The sequence below is a fragment of the Nothoprocta perdicaria genome, unplaced genomic scaffold (assembly GCF_003342845.1).
Source record: "Nothoprocta perdicaria isolate Ctin4 unplaced genomic scaffold, notPer1 scaffold_20, whole genome shotgun sequence".
In the NCBI taxonomy this organism is placed as follows: Eukaryota; Metazoa; Chordata; class Aves; order Tinamiformes; family Tinamidae; genus Nothoprocta; species Nothoprocta perdicaria.
In genome coordinates this window covers 4073417-4088709 of record NW_020455205.1, presented here as the reverse complement: position 1 = coordinate 4088709, position 15293 = coordinate 4073417, and the positions used below count along the sequence as shown (strand labels likewise).

General features: G+C 44.9%; 2 long non-coding RNA genes across 2 annotated transcripts in view; both read left to right on the top strand.

Moving 5' to 3' along the window:
• The first annotated feature begins 2604 nt into the window (after positions 1-2604).
• LOC112946164 lies at positions 2605-3537 on the top strand. Its single transcript, XR_003249167.1, has 2 exons — positions 2605-2822; positions 3450-3537. It is a non-coding gene; the product is annotated as an uncharacterized LOC112946164 (long non-coding RNA).
• A 7798-nt stretch (positions 3538-11335) lies between these two features.
• The window catches only part of LOC112946198, a 4841-nt gene continuing 883 nt past the window's right edge, over positions 11336-15293 (top strand). The window contains exon 1 of the long non-coding RNA XR_003249179.1: positions 11336-11416. This is a non-coding gene — a long non-coding RNA (uncharacterized LOC112946198). The remainder of the gene's footprint in view (positions 11417-15293) is intronic.

Sequence of the window (15293 nt, the reverse complement as noted above, 5' to 3'; positions counted from 1 at the left end):
TTTTTTATCCTTTATGTATTTGTCGTGCTCAATATTTGCTCTGCTGTCTCACTAGACAGACTTCCAAGGTAGAAAGTAAGCAGCTTGACTTCTCTTTTTTCTTTTACCATTTCTCATTTATCTTTAGCAAGTCTAGAAAGAATATCTTCTAGGGAAAAATTAGCTGCATTTCCATCAGGCTTCCTTCACACCCCCTTTTCCAGCATCACCCTGTTTGCATATCGTCAAGTTTTTGAGTAGGTTATTAATTGCTTATTGCTAACAGTTCTTTCAGCAAGATTTCCCTTATTTCCCTGTGAGACTGCTTTTCTCTCTTATTTTGATTTCTCCGTGTTTAACTCCCACAGCTGCTTGTTAGGCAACATTAACTGGCATCTGCTTACTCTCGTTATTCATTCTTCAGGTGTATCTTTGTGGGCTCCTGTCTTTTCCTTTAAATGCCATTAGGAAACTCAATGCCTTCTGCTTATCTTGTTCTTATATGAGCTTCAACAAAGCCCTTAGGGCTGTGTGCAGTTTTCACTGCTCTAGTAGAGGCTTTTTCTTCTCATAACCTGGCTTCCAAGGACCTCAGTCTGATGCGATCATGCTCTGCCTGTTTGCATGTGTGTCAGATACTCTCCTTTTAAATTCCCCAGCCTTGTGCAGCTGGAGGGGACAAAGGAGTTGGGGCTTCAGGAAAGAGGCCTTTCTGTGTAGCCCAAGTTCTCACTTCTGTCCTCATGCTTGAAAACCTTGGGATGTCCCCGGTCTGCTCTGGGATCTGCCCTATCTGCGGGGCAGTCCAACAGCCTCTGTTATTTGTGATTTTGCTTATCCTGCTCTGTGGGGCTGACTCCTAATGTGTGGATGAGATAGGAAAGCTCCCAGGTGGGAAAACCTCCTCTTTGGTGCTCTTGCTTCTCCTCATGCCTCTATTTTCTTATTGTCACCAGCATTTGATAATTTCTCCAGAAAGTCCCATCATTGTGTCTGATGCAAGGATCTTTCCCCAAGCTGCTCTTCTCATTGCCATCACTGCAGAAAAGCAGAGCCACTCAAAGGAATTGCTCAGAAACAGGAAAATCTCTCATCTTTCAATGCTGGATCCTGGCTCTGAGATTATTCTTCTTTATTTTTCTTTTTAATTTTTCCTTTTTTTTTTTTTTTTTTTTAATTGCTATCCTGCCTTCTTCTGCAGAGGTGAGAATTTGTCCCACATAATTGTGTTGGTGAGGCTTTTGTCATAGGGTTTTCTGGAGTGTCCTTTGCTCTGTATCTTGTTGCACTGTGTTTACAAGCAGTTACCCTAATGCCCTCTGTTGTTCCCACTCCATAAAAGAGGCCATCCCACTGAAGCAAGCAGATCACAGTTGCCTGTTTTAAATATTCCATTTGAAATGAGTGCTGAAAGTAGGTTCTGGGCTCACCCTCTCTAAAACTCCTGATCCATTGACTGCGTGCTTTGTGTCTACTTGCTGGTAGAACTGCTGCCCTTGGGCGAGGAGGAGAGCAGCACCCGGATACCTAAATGGGAAGACTAAACCCCACCATGCACACACACCTGGTACCAAAGCCAACTCCATCCAAGAACCAGGAGATCCAGGTGAGGTTGGCTGGGATGGGAAAGCCACCAACATTTTCCATGGCTGCACATGTGATGTGGTTGCAGGGATGCAATTCTGTGCACCTCAAGCACCTCATGTAACCTAGGGAGGGATATGTTTACCCTCATGCCTTTCCCTGAGGGTGCTGGAGCACCAGATCTTCCCCTAATCTCCTGGTCCTTGGTGTGGCACCTGTGGCACCCTCTGTAATGCCTGCGCTCGGCTGATTGGCAAATCTCCCTGATTACAAATCCAGATTACAAATTTCCTTGCTTATTTATTTATTTATTTATTCATTCATTCATTCATTTACTTCTCTACAGCCCTATGGCACCTTCCTCTTGCTGTTGTGGGCAGCCCATCATGTAATCTTTAGATCAAAACATTTTGGGATTACCTGAAGGACAGCAGTATCTCCATGTCATTTCGGAGCTCAGCAGTCTTACAGCAGCAGCATGTGGTGCTGGTTGAAACTGGTGCTGGATCCTGTGTAGCTTTATGTGGGAAGGGACTCTGCAGAGCGGCTTCAGCTCTTTCCTCTGTGAACCATAACTAGGCATGTTAAGGGACACTTCTTGGGAAAGCTTTCTCTGAAGAGACAGAAGGTAAAATTCATTAATTGTCATTTGCTAAGCTTTGTTCTGCCTAGAAAAGAGATTTCTGAACCCCCAAACCAATGTAAATATATATTAAAAAAAAATTAAAAAGAGAAATGCAAAGCCATTCTGGAAGTTTAAATCATAAAACTTTAATTGAATTAATAAGTTTAAATCTGTTTCTAGATGTAGGCTATTTCACTGAGCTTTAATGTATTTCGCCTTTAGAAGTTGAGCTGTAATTTATGACTGCTTATGTATAGGATACAATAGTTTGCATAAAAAAATGGAACTGGAGGCTCTTTGACTATGCTATGGTGCTGAAACCTCATTTATCATCTATTTTAAAATGTACATCTCTTTCAAATTCCAAAAAAAATTTTTTTTTTTTTTTACAGAAAGTAAGCTTAGGCTATGAGCCTGGATTTATACAGTTGTTCCTGGAATTGGTTTTGAAAGCACTAGACAATAAAAACTTGATTGCAGGACTGCAGCTGCTTGTCCTGGAGGGAATGAAATCACTCTCTGTTTTTGTAAAGGTGGCTAACCTGAAGGTAGAAGCCACTGCTTGGAATATTTTGCAAATTCACAATTCTGTTTGTTGATTCCATATTAAACAGAATAACCAAGCATGCTGAAGGTAAAGCCCTCATTTAATTAACCCTCTTGGTGTAGTACCATGTGATTAAATGTGACTGAGCTGCTCCTTGGGGCTTCTGCTACTGAAAATACTAACAATAATCATTTGTTTTGTTTTTATATTTAAACACATTATTGCATAGCTTGTTGCAGAGATAATTACCAATTTTATCTCCTGTGTTTTTCTAATGTTCATTAATAACAATAAAGGGTTGTAGGTTAAAAACTCATTTAATTGCCTTTATGTTAATGACATTATGAATAGCCTTAGCTACAAGATTCTAATTCTGTCCAGTATCTTGTTTCTCAGTAAAGCCCCAGGAGAGCTGCTCATTTTATCAGCATTACTGATTCAGAGGTTTTCCTTGCAGGTGGGTTTTTGTACATAATCAGAATTAATGCACAACACATTTTGCAAGGAACAGAGTAGAAGCACTCTGAATAAGTAATTAACTAGAGTGCCCAAGGAAAAATGCCTGAGCAAATTTTTAGCATATTCATAAAACATTAAGAACAGTCACAAACACAGTGGAAACAATTTACTGATAATATGCTTTCATGCCATTTTCTAACTCTCCTCTCTTCTTTTCTTTTTTTTTTTCCTTTCTTTCCCTTTTAATGAATGGAGGGAAAAAAAAAATCAGCGTTCTAATTAAGGAGCACCTGCCCTTGGAACAGATTATGCTCCGAGCCACATTGGACAAGGACTTATTGGAAGATAAATGGAAGCCAATACTAGACTTTCTCAAAGTAAACAGAAAATAGACTTTTCTGCTCCGTGTACAAATAGCCTCCTCTCTACACTACTCCTTGGTCCTGAATGACAAAGAGAAGAGAAGGTTATCTGAGTTGGTTTTGTGCATAGGGATAATTAAAAACAATAGGCCATCCCCGAGATGCTGATGGAGTACAGTGCCTTTGTAACATGCCACAGTGAACCTCGTTTACTCCATTGTTTGGGTGAGTAGTGTTTGGGCCCTGTCCTTCCCTGCAGTGGATATTAAATACATGTCTTGCCCATTGCTCAGCCATGGAACCTGGTGGCCCTACCCGCTCCCTGCTCTGCAGCTCAGTGCTGGGCGTCTCAGCAGTGGGGAGGCAGGAAAACTCTTCTCGGCTGGACCATATGCAGTGATGATTTGTGCAGCCAAATGGGAAACCCTGGCCTGGGTGGCTGGAGCAGCTCCAGCGACCCAACTGCAGGAGATGGAACTGCAGCACTGGGCATTTTGGGGATGTGCTCCCTCTGAGTGCCTGGGGGACGCGAAGCAGCACCCAGACAAACCCGTGGCATCATGGAAATGGGTATTGCCATAGTTGTAGGGTACAAGGGTATTCAGCATGGCAACTGTTAATGAACACAATTATGGAGCAGAAAGTGAGGAGACCATCTCAAAAATCTCAACAGGAGAAAAAAGCTAAAATATGTTTGTGTTGTTTTTCTAAATCTGTTCCTTCAAATTATTTACTTGTGCCTACAAAGGCAAGAAAACCCTCTCTCTACAAGGCAGAAGGTTGTGATTCTTGGAAGATCGTGTGGATCTAGGTGCTTCAGGAAAATGCAGAGTCCTGCCATCCTTGCAGCACGAGTGCAAGGGCTGCAGCAACTCTGGGAGCTGCTCAGTTGCTTGGTCACTGATCTTCACACAGAGATGAGAGACCAAAGTGGTCTTCTGACTGTCAGAGAGTTGCTTCCCCTCTCCTGAAGGGAATTTGGCTGGAAGATTTTGCAGAAGGCTGTAACTTGGGGAGCCAAGGGCATCCCCAGCAGCAACCAGGAAATTCTTGGTGTGTTTGTCCCTCTCCCCATTTTCAGCCTCCTGTGTCAGACATATGCTCTGGTCAAGGCAGTTATCTGCAAGTGTGACTAGCCTGGGCACGAGAGCAGTCCTGTTGAATTCAGAGTGCAGACTGGGGCTGTATTGAGATACCACGTTGGCTTATGGCCTCAAGTGGCTTAGCCTTTAGCTCCCTTTGATGACAGAGGTTTACCTGGAGGGCTTTTCCATTGGAAGGTGAAAGCTCTCGCCTGTTCTCTCTGTGGACAGCTGTCACACAGCTGACCAGCCCCTGCTGCCCATCTGGTTGGAGCTCCCTGACGAAGGGCCGAGGTGGCAACGGGCTGCTGAGGGCCGTCACTTTGGTTCAGCGTGAAAGCCGGGAGCTGGAGCAAAGGTCCTGCCCCACCAAGCCTGGCCTCTTTGCCACTGAAATCCCGCTGGCAACTGCTTGTTTAATGATCTTTCTGACAGGCAGAGAAAGCACCACTGTTTACTTATTTTGCTGTAAAAATAGATTTCTAAACTTGCAAGTGACAGTTCTGCATGTGTTTGAAACCCTGTGCCCCCGGGGTGTGCAGTAGCACCGCTAACCACAAATCTGGTAGAGCTTGTTGGGACATTCAAAGTGGCAGCACTGGGGACACAAATATGATTAAGCTGTGTACAAATCAATTAGTTTTCCTTTTGTCCCCATTGTAGGTGGCAGAGCCTGTTCATTGGATGCTGGTGGCTGGAGACACCATGTCCAAGGTCACACAAGGCGTGCGGTGCCAATGAGGCCTTGGCTTTACAGTTTGACCCCAAGGGTGCTGGCCACTTCTGTGGAGCTGAGAGCGACACTACCTGGCACCATCGGGCTCATCCTTCCTGGAAAGGTGACACTTGCAGCATCCACTTAGCAGCTGAGGAAGGACAGTGCTAAAATGCCGTAGCTTGCCTGGCAAGGGCTTTACAAAACAGGGCTTTGCCAGCAGGTCAACACTAAACAGCTAAGTGGGAAACTGCTTTGCAGATGCTAGGGCTCAGACATAGACTGAATAGACAGTGCAACTTGAACGTTCATCCTTTCTCCTGTACTACTATAAAGAACTGGGTTTTTTTATTGTCGGAGACATCAGAATAAAGCGTTCCACATTTAACTGAAATGTCTCATGTGCTGGCAGGACTAGGGATTGAAACATCCCTGAACTCTCCATGTCCATAAGGCTGTTTTAGCTCCAAGGCTTGGGATGGGTGAGCAGCCATTCCCTGCACCGGGTCAGGGGCTGCAGACGAAAAATAAATCCATCCCACCAAAGTCTGGGGAAAACAAAGCCCATGCGGGAGCCGTACAGCGGCTGTGATGCGGGTAATGTGGAGCCCTTCCATCTAGTTTTAACATCTCCTTCCCAGTCTCTGTGTTAGATCTCAAAAGGAAAGGGTGTCTTTTTACATGACCAGAATGAATTGCTGTCACCAGGAAAAGAGAAATGGGCATCCTCTCCCTACAGAAGGAAAACAACAACAAACACGTACAGAGATCTTCAGGTTTCCATTTTTGAAAATTATTTTCCTATGAAAACACGTTTCATTTAAAAAATGCAGATTGTTTATGTAGCGTAGCTTGCCATGGGCCTATGGTGGCTGTGTTTTGTGACTGGCCTGGGACAAAACTCATTATTTTGAAGGTAACATGTTTTGTTGTACAGTAGGAGACCTAGCAAGTGAATGGCAACCTAATTTCTGTCCGTGAATGAAATAAAATGGGATTCTGATAATTTTACAAACATATAAAAGCAAAATTTTTTTAAGAAGGTAGATGTTTTCTGCCTTATTTTTATGTAGAAGCTTTCTTTGACCTAATAGCCGCAGCCTGCAATTATTTTGTCAGAGGCATATCCTTCCCTGTTTTGGTGGTAAAATGTGTACCGTGTCCTTCCACAGTTCATTAATTGGTGTTTTGTGTGCATCTTTCTAACTAGGCAACCCCTAGGCTTTCAGTTCTGTGTTGCACCATTTACTATTACAAAAACTTACCCATCAGCAAATACCCTAGACACGAGCCCGAGCCACCTCTGGATATCTGCGTGAGATACATGGGTCTTGGTCCAGCTTCGTAAAAGGTAGGGATTTAAGAATTAGAAAATGAAAGCCGTGAAAATTATCCAATCCATGAAAAATATGCGGCCTCAGCCGTGGAATCACAGCAGGGATACTGTCCTGCCCAGGAGGGATGGCAAGAGCCGCCTTGGGGTGATTCCTTGGGAAAGAGCCGGTGCCGGGGGCTGCTGGACATGGGACCCCCAGGTCGAGGGGAGCCCTGCGTATGGAGCACAGGCAGGATCAAACTCTGTCTTTCCATAATGTTTAACACAAACAGGTAATGTAATGCTTTCTTTGCACTCTTTGTAGCAGCTACACTCTTTGTAGATTTTTTTTTTCTGTAAATCATCTTTTATTACTGATTATATTTTAGTCTTTCATTATTGAATATTAAAACATGGAGGAATTGGTCATGGAGCCTTTTCTGTCTCTTTAGGGGGGATGTAGGTGTTTGCATTTAAATGATGATTTGTATTTACACACTGATCTGATATTGTGGTTTCACTATTTTCCTGAAACGAGGCAGCTCCTCTAACATTTTGCAGTGGTAAATATCTAGACCTACCACTTATCCTGTAACAACCGAGTGCTTTTGCAGTAGATTGTATAGAATAAAAACAAACTAATGTATATTTTTCAACTTCCTGGTGCTTTAACCTTTCTTAAGAAACGACTCGTGGGACATAATTGAAGGAAAGTGTTTTTCTTTAGCAGATGGATTGCTTTGCTCAGATAATATTTTAGTTATGCCAATAAAATGAAGGGTACACAGAAAACCATGAAACTGCCAGCAGTTGTTAGTGTATGACAATTACCAAGGCAGAAATGAGGCCAAAGCAGTGATAAATGTGCACATCTCTTACTCCATCAGCTGAGGAATGACCTGGATACACTTTACATCTGAGCACCAAGTGGGCCAACATTTTTCACAGCAGCACTTAATAGTGGACATTAACTTAGCCCTCTCCAAAAGGGCTGACCCGGAGGCTACCCTCTGCGGTTCTCCAAACTGTAATCACTTGTTCAGTCTGTAATTTTATCAAATAGCATGCACCTTTTCCAGCCACTTATTGGCCAATTAAGTCAAGTTCTCACTGAGGGGGTCCAGCTGGCTTCAAGTTATCTTAGATGAATTGATTGAAGACATTCTGCAATCTATGAACCCAGTTTAATGATCTAGGTGATAATACTTGTAATTCTTCTCAGTCAAGGGAATTTGCTGCAGCTGTTGTCTGCAAATCCATGTTCTGATACAGTGAAGTACCAGAAGAGCGTTAATCCGCCCTCAGAGTTTTATAGCGATGACTGCATTGTGAAATGGGAAATTTAACATTCACACAGCATTGCCAAGAGAAGACAATTTTTGTTGATGTGCTTTTTATTTTATTTTATTCTATTGAAAGTGTTAAAGAGGTTACAGTGAAGAATACATTATTGATAATACTTAAAATTGGTGACTATGCGGCTGTACAAGGCCGCCTACTAAAAATATTGCATGAAATGTTTGAGATGGAAAATAAGTTTTGCCTTAGAGCATGAACAAATCATTTTGAAATTCTGGGGTGGGGTGAATTGGAGTCCTGGAAATAAAAGCACTGGCCATGTCTGTGCATCAATATATCTAGAGCATCTGGAGACCGTCTCGTTACACCAGAGCTGCAGGGGTGCAAATGAGAGAAGAATCTACCCCCCCCCACCACCCTTTTTTTTTAATCATTCATGAAAGACATAAACAAATAAGAGGGAGCCAATGCTCCTCTCAGCCACGCTGGTGTAGACCAGGAGTAGCCCCACACTCACACAGTGGAAATCTAATGTAAAGCAGCAGCCTTGGAGACATCCTCCCCCAGATTTACAGCTACTGAAGTGCTAATGAAGGAGGATCATACTTTGACATGGGTCTTAAGTGTATATCTAAGGCCCACAGTGGTCTGCGGGAGGACCTATGAAAACAACAACAAAAAAATCATATTTGCTCTCTTCAATGGCATGTGCCTCTCTTCTGAGCCGCGGGAATGTTAATCCCCTCTCTAGGAAACAAATAATGTAACTAACACTAGGGAATATTTTTCATGTTGAAAATTCAAAATACTTAGTAATGAAATATCCTATAGTGCATCTGTGAAGTTTCTCTTTATAGAGTGGCACAACTGGGTTTTTGATTCCCGTATGAAAGTGGCAGCCGTGGTACTAATTTATGCTGCGCTGCAAAGGCAGCGGGATGGACATCGTCCCCGAGCGGCCTGATTGAACCCGGCTTTGGGGACAGGCCCTGCTGAGAGGAGCCGAGGCTTTTGATGAGGTTTTGTAAAACCGGAGGGCCACGTAGTCCCCCGTTGCGCTGAGGACCGTGACGCTGTGGCCTGACCAGGTGGGCACTGGGCGGCCCAGCGGACTTGGCTCAGCGGACTTGGTCCAAGCTCAGCAGACTTGGTCCAAGCAGCACGGACAAACCCAGGCCTATTACTTAACTAGCTACATGTATGGCAAGAATTTGCTTTGGGGCACTTGGGCAATGTTCATAAAGTGTTGCAAAGCTGATATAAAATGAGGATCTCCTCCCCTGGATAGTTTGCCCAGCTCTGTGGTATGGTGTGGTCCAACCACTTGGAGAAATGGAGCTTTTCTTCCTGGATCTGCTGCTGCTGTGGGGCTGCTGGCACGAGCTTGCTGCGAAGTGGGGCTCAGGCTGTGGGGCTCAGGGCAGCCCCCCTGCAGAGCGGGTGGGGTGCAGTGGGGTCCCTGTTTGCGATGCACCCAGGTACATGGTGCCTGTGCTATCACCTTTAATTTGACTGAATCCCTCCCAATCACCCCTCAGATGAGCGTGCGATAAACCCGTGCTCGGAGCGGGTGCTGCGGGAAGCCAATGGCCCCCAGCAGCCCCTAAGGAGAGGGGTAAAGGGGCCCTGGGTGCCCCAGGGCAGGCGAGGGGGGTCTGGGTGCCAGCGGTGGATGCTCTTGAGTGGAGGCAGGGCTTCCTAGGGCCTTCAGGAGATGAACCTAATAGGGTGTGTGGGGAGGGAAAAGGGGTCAGGCGTGCACTGCCATTTATGAAATTGGTGAGACGTGAGCAAAATGCAAGAGTAGGAAATGTCTTTGATGCTAACCATACAAAATAACTCCAAAATTAACTGAACCAAGGGCACCCTCCTGCCTGATTTGGTTGATCTGTGCATTGCCAGAGCTCCGTGTCGTGTTCGCCATGCTTCAGCGGCTGCACATTCAGCTCTCCCTCCTGTCACGGCGCAGCGCCGGCAACGTGGCCGGCGATCTTCTCTCGCACAGGGGCTGAGATTAAAGCGTATATGACTAAGGAAGCCTGGTATGGCCACAGAGAACATCTTGTTCTCCATATTTAGCCATGGGCAATGTCAAGTAATATATGTTACATGAGCGCTTTCCTCCAGTCCTGTAGGCCTTGTTTAGAGGTTCACTGTGCATGTGCGAGGCCTTTGCTTTAAAATAATAGTCCTACAAGCAAATACTTCATTTTTTTCATCTTCACCACCCAGAGTTGCAGCTCCCAGATTTGGGGGCTGCCTCAGCTGGGGCAGAGAACACTGATTAGGCGGCTGATTAGGTGGCTTGGGCTTGGCTGGTTGCTGCCTCAGACCTGGAGTAGTAATTTACACCTGGGCACAGCTACGGATCTGATAGGGTAGCGCTTTCCACCCAGTTCCCATGTACAGCAATGACGAGCAGCAGAGGAGTCCGATGAAAGCCTGATCCCGGATTCCCCTTGCCTTGCCATTCTCTGTCTGTGCTCAATTATTTTGCTTTCCCAGGACACCCACAGGTAGAGTGTGGGAAAAGCCAGGGCCGCCGGCGCGGCCGCCACCGCGGCTGAGCAGCCCTCGCTCCCGCCGCGGAACACATTTCAGCAGAGCACAGCCACTCCCGACTGCCCCGGGGAATTAATCCTCTGAATAACCTCCCATAGCTTTATCCTGATCCAGAGACGTGTTCTCTTCCCATGCTGATAGATTTTTGTTTGGCTAACAGCAGCACTGAAGTTGAAATGTTTGATGCCTTATCCTTGAGTGTTGCTTTCTCAAATTTTTGTTACCATCTCCCTTTTGTGCACATCAACTTGTCAAACCACCAGCCCCAATGTGTTTTGTTAAATTGCCATTACTTCCCCCTCCCACTCCATGCACCTATTATTAATATTAACACAGTGTGGGGGGGGAGCTCTGCTTCTCCTACAGCCGTTTTCAATTAAAACATTACCACTCGCTTAGCCTCCTGCAGCTGCTTTAGCTAATGGCTGATAAGTGGTTGGTGAAGGTTTGTCCTCGTGGTTGTTTGGGGCTGAATTGTGCTGTTCCCTAAGCAGTGATCAGCCTGCTGCCACCACTGGAACTGGATGTGTTCAGTCAGACACCTAGGAATCATCCACTACGGTATTTACTGCTCCCTGCTTCTTATTCTATCTCTCTATTCATGGTTCCTTTCTCTCTGCTGGGGTATGGAGCTGCACTGGTGCAAGTGGTTGCGTGCAGAGCCAGCCCCAGTCTGGAAACACAGACCCCAAGGCCAGCGGGCAGAACTGCTCCGTTGGCCGCCTGAACCCGTAAGGCAAAACTTTATTTGGTTATTCTGAGTATTTCACCTCTAGTGAGCATCGTGTTTGTGGTGTCCCTAGCTACGGGCCCTGATGAAGAGAAGGCTGGGTCCCCTTTGAAGAGCGCATCCCCACTGGCTGCTACCCCATTGCTTACAGAAATAGGTGGGTTCTTGGGGGCCTCTTCACCAGGCTGGTTTCCAACTGCATTGGAGGGGTTTCTGGGGCTGTGTGCTCCCCCAAAATGTGGAGTTCATTCCTGGTTTTGCTCTGTGAATGAGGCTAGCCTGGGCATGGGGAAAGGAGTTGCTCTGCAGTTGGCAGTGTAAAGGGGTTGGATCTACATGGGTTAAAACAAAAAACACAATTGTTGTTCTTAAGTAATAGTAACTTTAATAATAAAAGTGATTTTATATGGATAGATATAAAACAAGGGTGGCTGTAATGGATGTTTCTCCGGCAGGGATGGATACCGACATCTACCCTGTTTCTTCTTGGATTATTTTAAAACCAAAAATCTCTTCCGTATGATATAGTATCCTGATTGCTGTTTGAGGAGCAGGCTTTGATTATATCCATATTACTGGCAAGGACGGAGCAAATTTTATTCAATTTCCTAATTGTTTTTGTGTTTAATTACTAAGATCCTGAGCCTTGGGTGTTTAACTCAAGGTGTCTACACGAAGCCACAAAGCAAAGCAGGACTGTGTATTTCTGCAGGGTTTAGAATTTAGGTGCGTATAATTGGTTGGGGATTTGAGCCTTTTCTGACATTTTGTGTTGCAGTGCTTTAATAAAGAGTAAAGTTAGCAATGAAAGCTCGCAATCAAATAAACAATAAAAGGGCAAAACTGTATTTCACCCTCTGTAATTTGAGCTGTAAGAAATGCAAATCACTCAGCCAGAAGAGAGTGGTATTCAATTAGTCCTGTTTTCTTAAACATGCAAATCCCCCAGCCATGTTTAGCAGCACAGTTTTGCCCGAACTCTGCGGAGAATTCCCAAGCAACCTTTAATAGACGGCCATGCCTTCAGGCTTGTCCACTAATGCTTTCCCTCCTGCCTGGGCACAAGATAGATTATGCATATCATTATTCATAAGTGCCACCTCTCGGAGACACAACCACAGGCACGTTCGCCGTGGTGGGCTCGCCCAGCTGGCCCCGCTCTTGGGCCGGCGCTCGCGGACCCGCATCCGGCACCGCCAGGGAGCGTGGAATAGCCTGGGGCTTGCAAAAGCAGCCACATTAACAGGACTTCGCTCCCATTTTCTTATTAGAGAAATAATTTCTGCTCTTCTGCCTCTCTCTCTCTTTTTTTTTTTTTTTCCCTCTCTTTTTTTTTTTTTCTCCTCCTTATTCTGATCCAGCAGAGGTGATTTTCAAGGTGCCTGGAGAGGGGGTTCCAGCCTGGGAAGGTGGGGAGAGGGGGAAGGTGGCAGCGCCCCATTGCTTTGGATGCCTGTTCTTAGCCCAAGTAATTTCTCTAGCTAATATAAGAAAAAACAAGCAGGCAGTACAGAAATTAGAGAAGCAAATGAGTGGGGCTGGTTCTTATCTGTCTAGATGTTACTGGTCTTCTTTAAATGACAGATACGAAACTGCTTTCCTCATGCCAATTCAATCATTTTGTTTTAATATGTTTATATGTTTTACTCTTGCTTTTTACATGTTAAATCACTTTCCTATGTGCCAGCAGTGTGAGAGTGTGCTGGTATACAGAATTGCTTCCTATTGCCAGGCTTCACCGGGTACAAGCCCTTCTAGGTTTGCTGTAATATATTTTTCAGAAAGTATATAATTATGAGTTAGGAAGAAGGAATAGTATTTAAATAAATGTTTTGAATGCTGATGGCTAGAATTAAGTATAACCCAATGTTTCTACAAAAGGTCAATTGTGATTCTAATTATTCTTATGTAAACTCATTTGTGTTTGAACAGCACAGTTATAATTAATATATATGCTTATTGCCAGCTCTGTGCAGTTTTGATCATTAGAATCTGGACAGCCTTATTATGTCTGGACAGTCTGAATGAACATATGAATGGATGTGAACCTCTTCAGGCTGATTTTCTGTTACACCAGTTTTATGATGATGTAAGTGCATTAGCTTTAATTGCATTGCGCTGGTACAGACCCAGGGCATGGGAGAGGAGATGTGTGGTATTGGAGCCGTGGCCCCTGGCCTCCAAGGCAGGGCCTCGAGCACCCTTGCTCTGCCTCTCTTGGAAACGTCCTGATGGTCCCCAAAATGCAGCATGGGAGCCAATATATGCGTGAGGGCCCCGGCGAGGGCTGGGAAGGGGTTGTAGAACCTCGAGCATCAGCTCCAGCTCGTGGTGCAACCCACACGTGGGCTGGGAGCACTTGCCCTCTCTGTGCTCGTCCCAGGGGGCTGTTTTGGTTCCAGCCCCATCTGCTTGAGCCCAAAGTGTTTTTTTTGGCTGGCAACAGAATAACGGGGGTAGAACAGAGACTGTGTCCTGACTCTTCAACTCCTTTCCCCTTCCTCCTGCCTGTGCAGGAGGCAAAGTGCCCTTGCTGCAGCTTGGGGTGCCCCTGGTTGGGGAGATGGGCAATGAAGATGCGTTGCTCATTGTGGTTATGTTACCAGCAGCAGCTTTGTGGAATTAGGTGTTTACAAGAGTAGGGTGTTCCCTCCCTGTCCATTCCAAGGTGCCTGATGGCTCCTCTGGTCTCCTGCACCAAGGGAAGGGGATGGAAGCGTCGCCAAGGCCGGGATGAGTGCCGTGAGAGGGGCGGCTGCTTTTCCACGTCGGAAAAGGCTCTCTGAAATATCGGAGCCCAGAGCCAGCATGTGTTTATGTGAGGTTGAGATGCTGGCATTAAGATGATTATATGACTCCATTAACAGGGCATTATGGCTCCAATTTCACTTAACATCCAAGTTGTTCACATTAAAACATGCCCTTGGCCTGACAAGGCATTATTAACTTGCGTTTAATAAAAATAAAATATTACATTTAAAAAAATTGAAAGCTGACAAATTTGATTTAAATGAATACTGAACTCCAGGCAAATGTGTTGCTTGAACTCTGCCTGCTGTACTGTAGCTGACAGGAAGCATTAAAATAATACTGAGTGGTCAATATGTGATTAAATATCACATGTCAAGCTTAGCAAGAATGTTCCTTCCAGAGAAAATTATATTGTTAAAAATAAGTGACAAATTCTAAGCAGCTCCTTCAAATCCATAAAGACATGTGAAAGAATGGAGCTGTGCTTGTAATAAACCAGGCTCTCTGCAGGAGACGCAGAATATACTGTATCTTGTACAGAGCCATACAGAGCATCTACAGGTAATCAGATAAAAATGATTGCACATATTTTAAGCTATAAATTTCCTTTGCATTTGCCATTGAACATAAAGAGAAGAGACATGCTACATTTTCACACCATGTTTTCATCTAAAAGCTTTTGCTGTCATGCTGTTCTGTCTAAAGAGTTTATTTATTCATATACAGACTCAAGCATATATATAAATGTGTATGTATATACGTGTACCCAAGTAATCTGTAGGCACACACATTCACAGGCATGGGTATGTATAGGCTTGCTGGAGCAATCAGCAGCATTTATGGAAGGAAAGTTAAATCCCGATTTAAAAGTTATCTTAATCATTCTAGTGATAATAACAGTAATGACACTAACAAGTCCCCCCTGCCATGAAGTATCTGGGAATGCTAATTCCTGGTGGTTACGGCGTGTTACCAATTCCAGCTGTGAGCACTGGGACAGGGATTCAACTTCCATCGTCTGCTTCCTGCAAGTGAGTTGTCGCCTTCCTTCCCTTCCCTTGCGTCCACGGGATCAGGCCAAGATTACCAGGGTGAAGTAAGGGCACCGTCCAGCAGTCTATTTAGATTAGAGGCTGCAATAAGTTATCGGGATCTGCAGTCTGAGACAAATTACCTGATACGCTTAGGTCAAGAGGTTACCGAAGCCAGGTGAGATCTAAGGCCTATTTATCACTGCCTGGGCTCAAATTAAGCTTTAAACATTGTCAGAAATGAAAAACTGC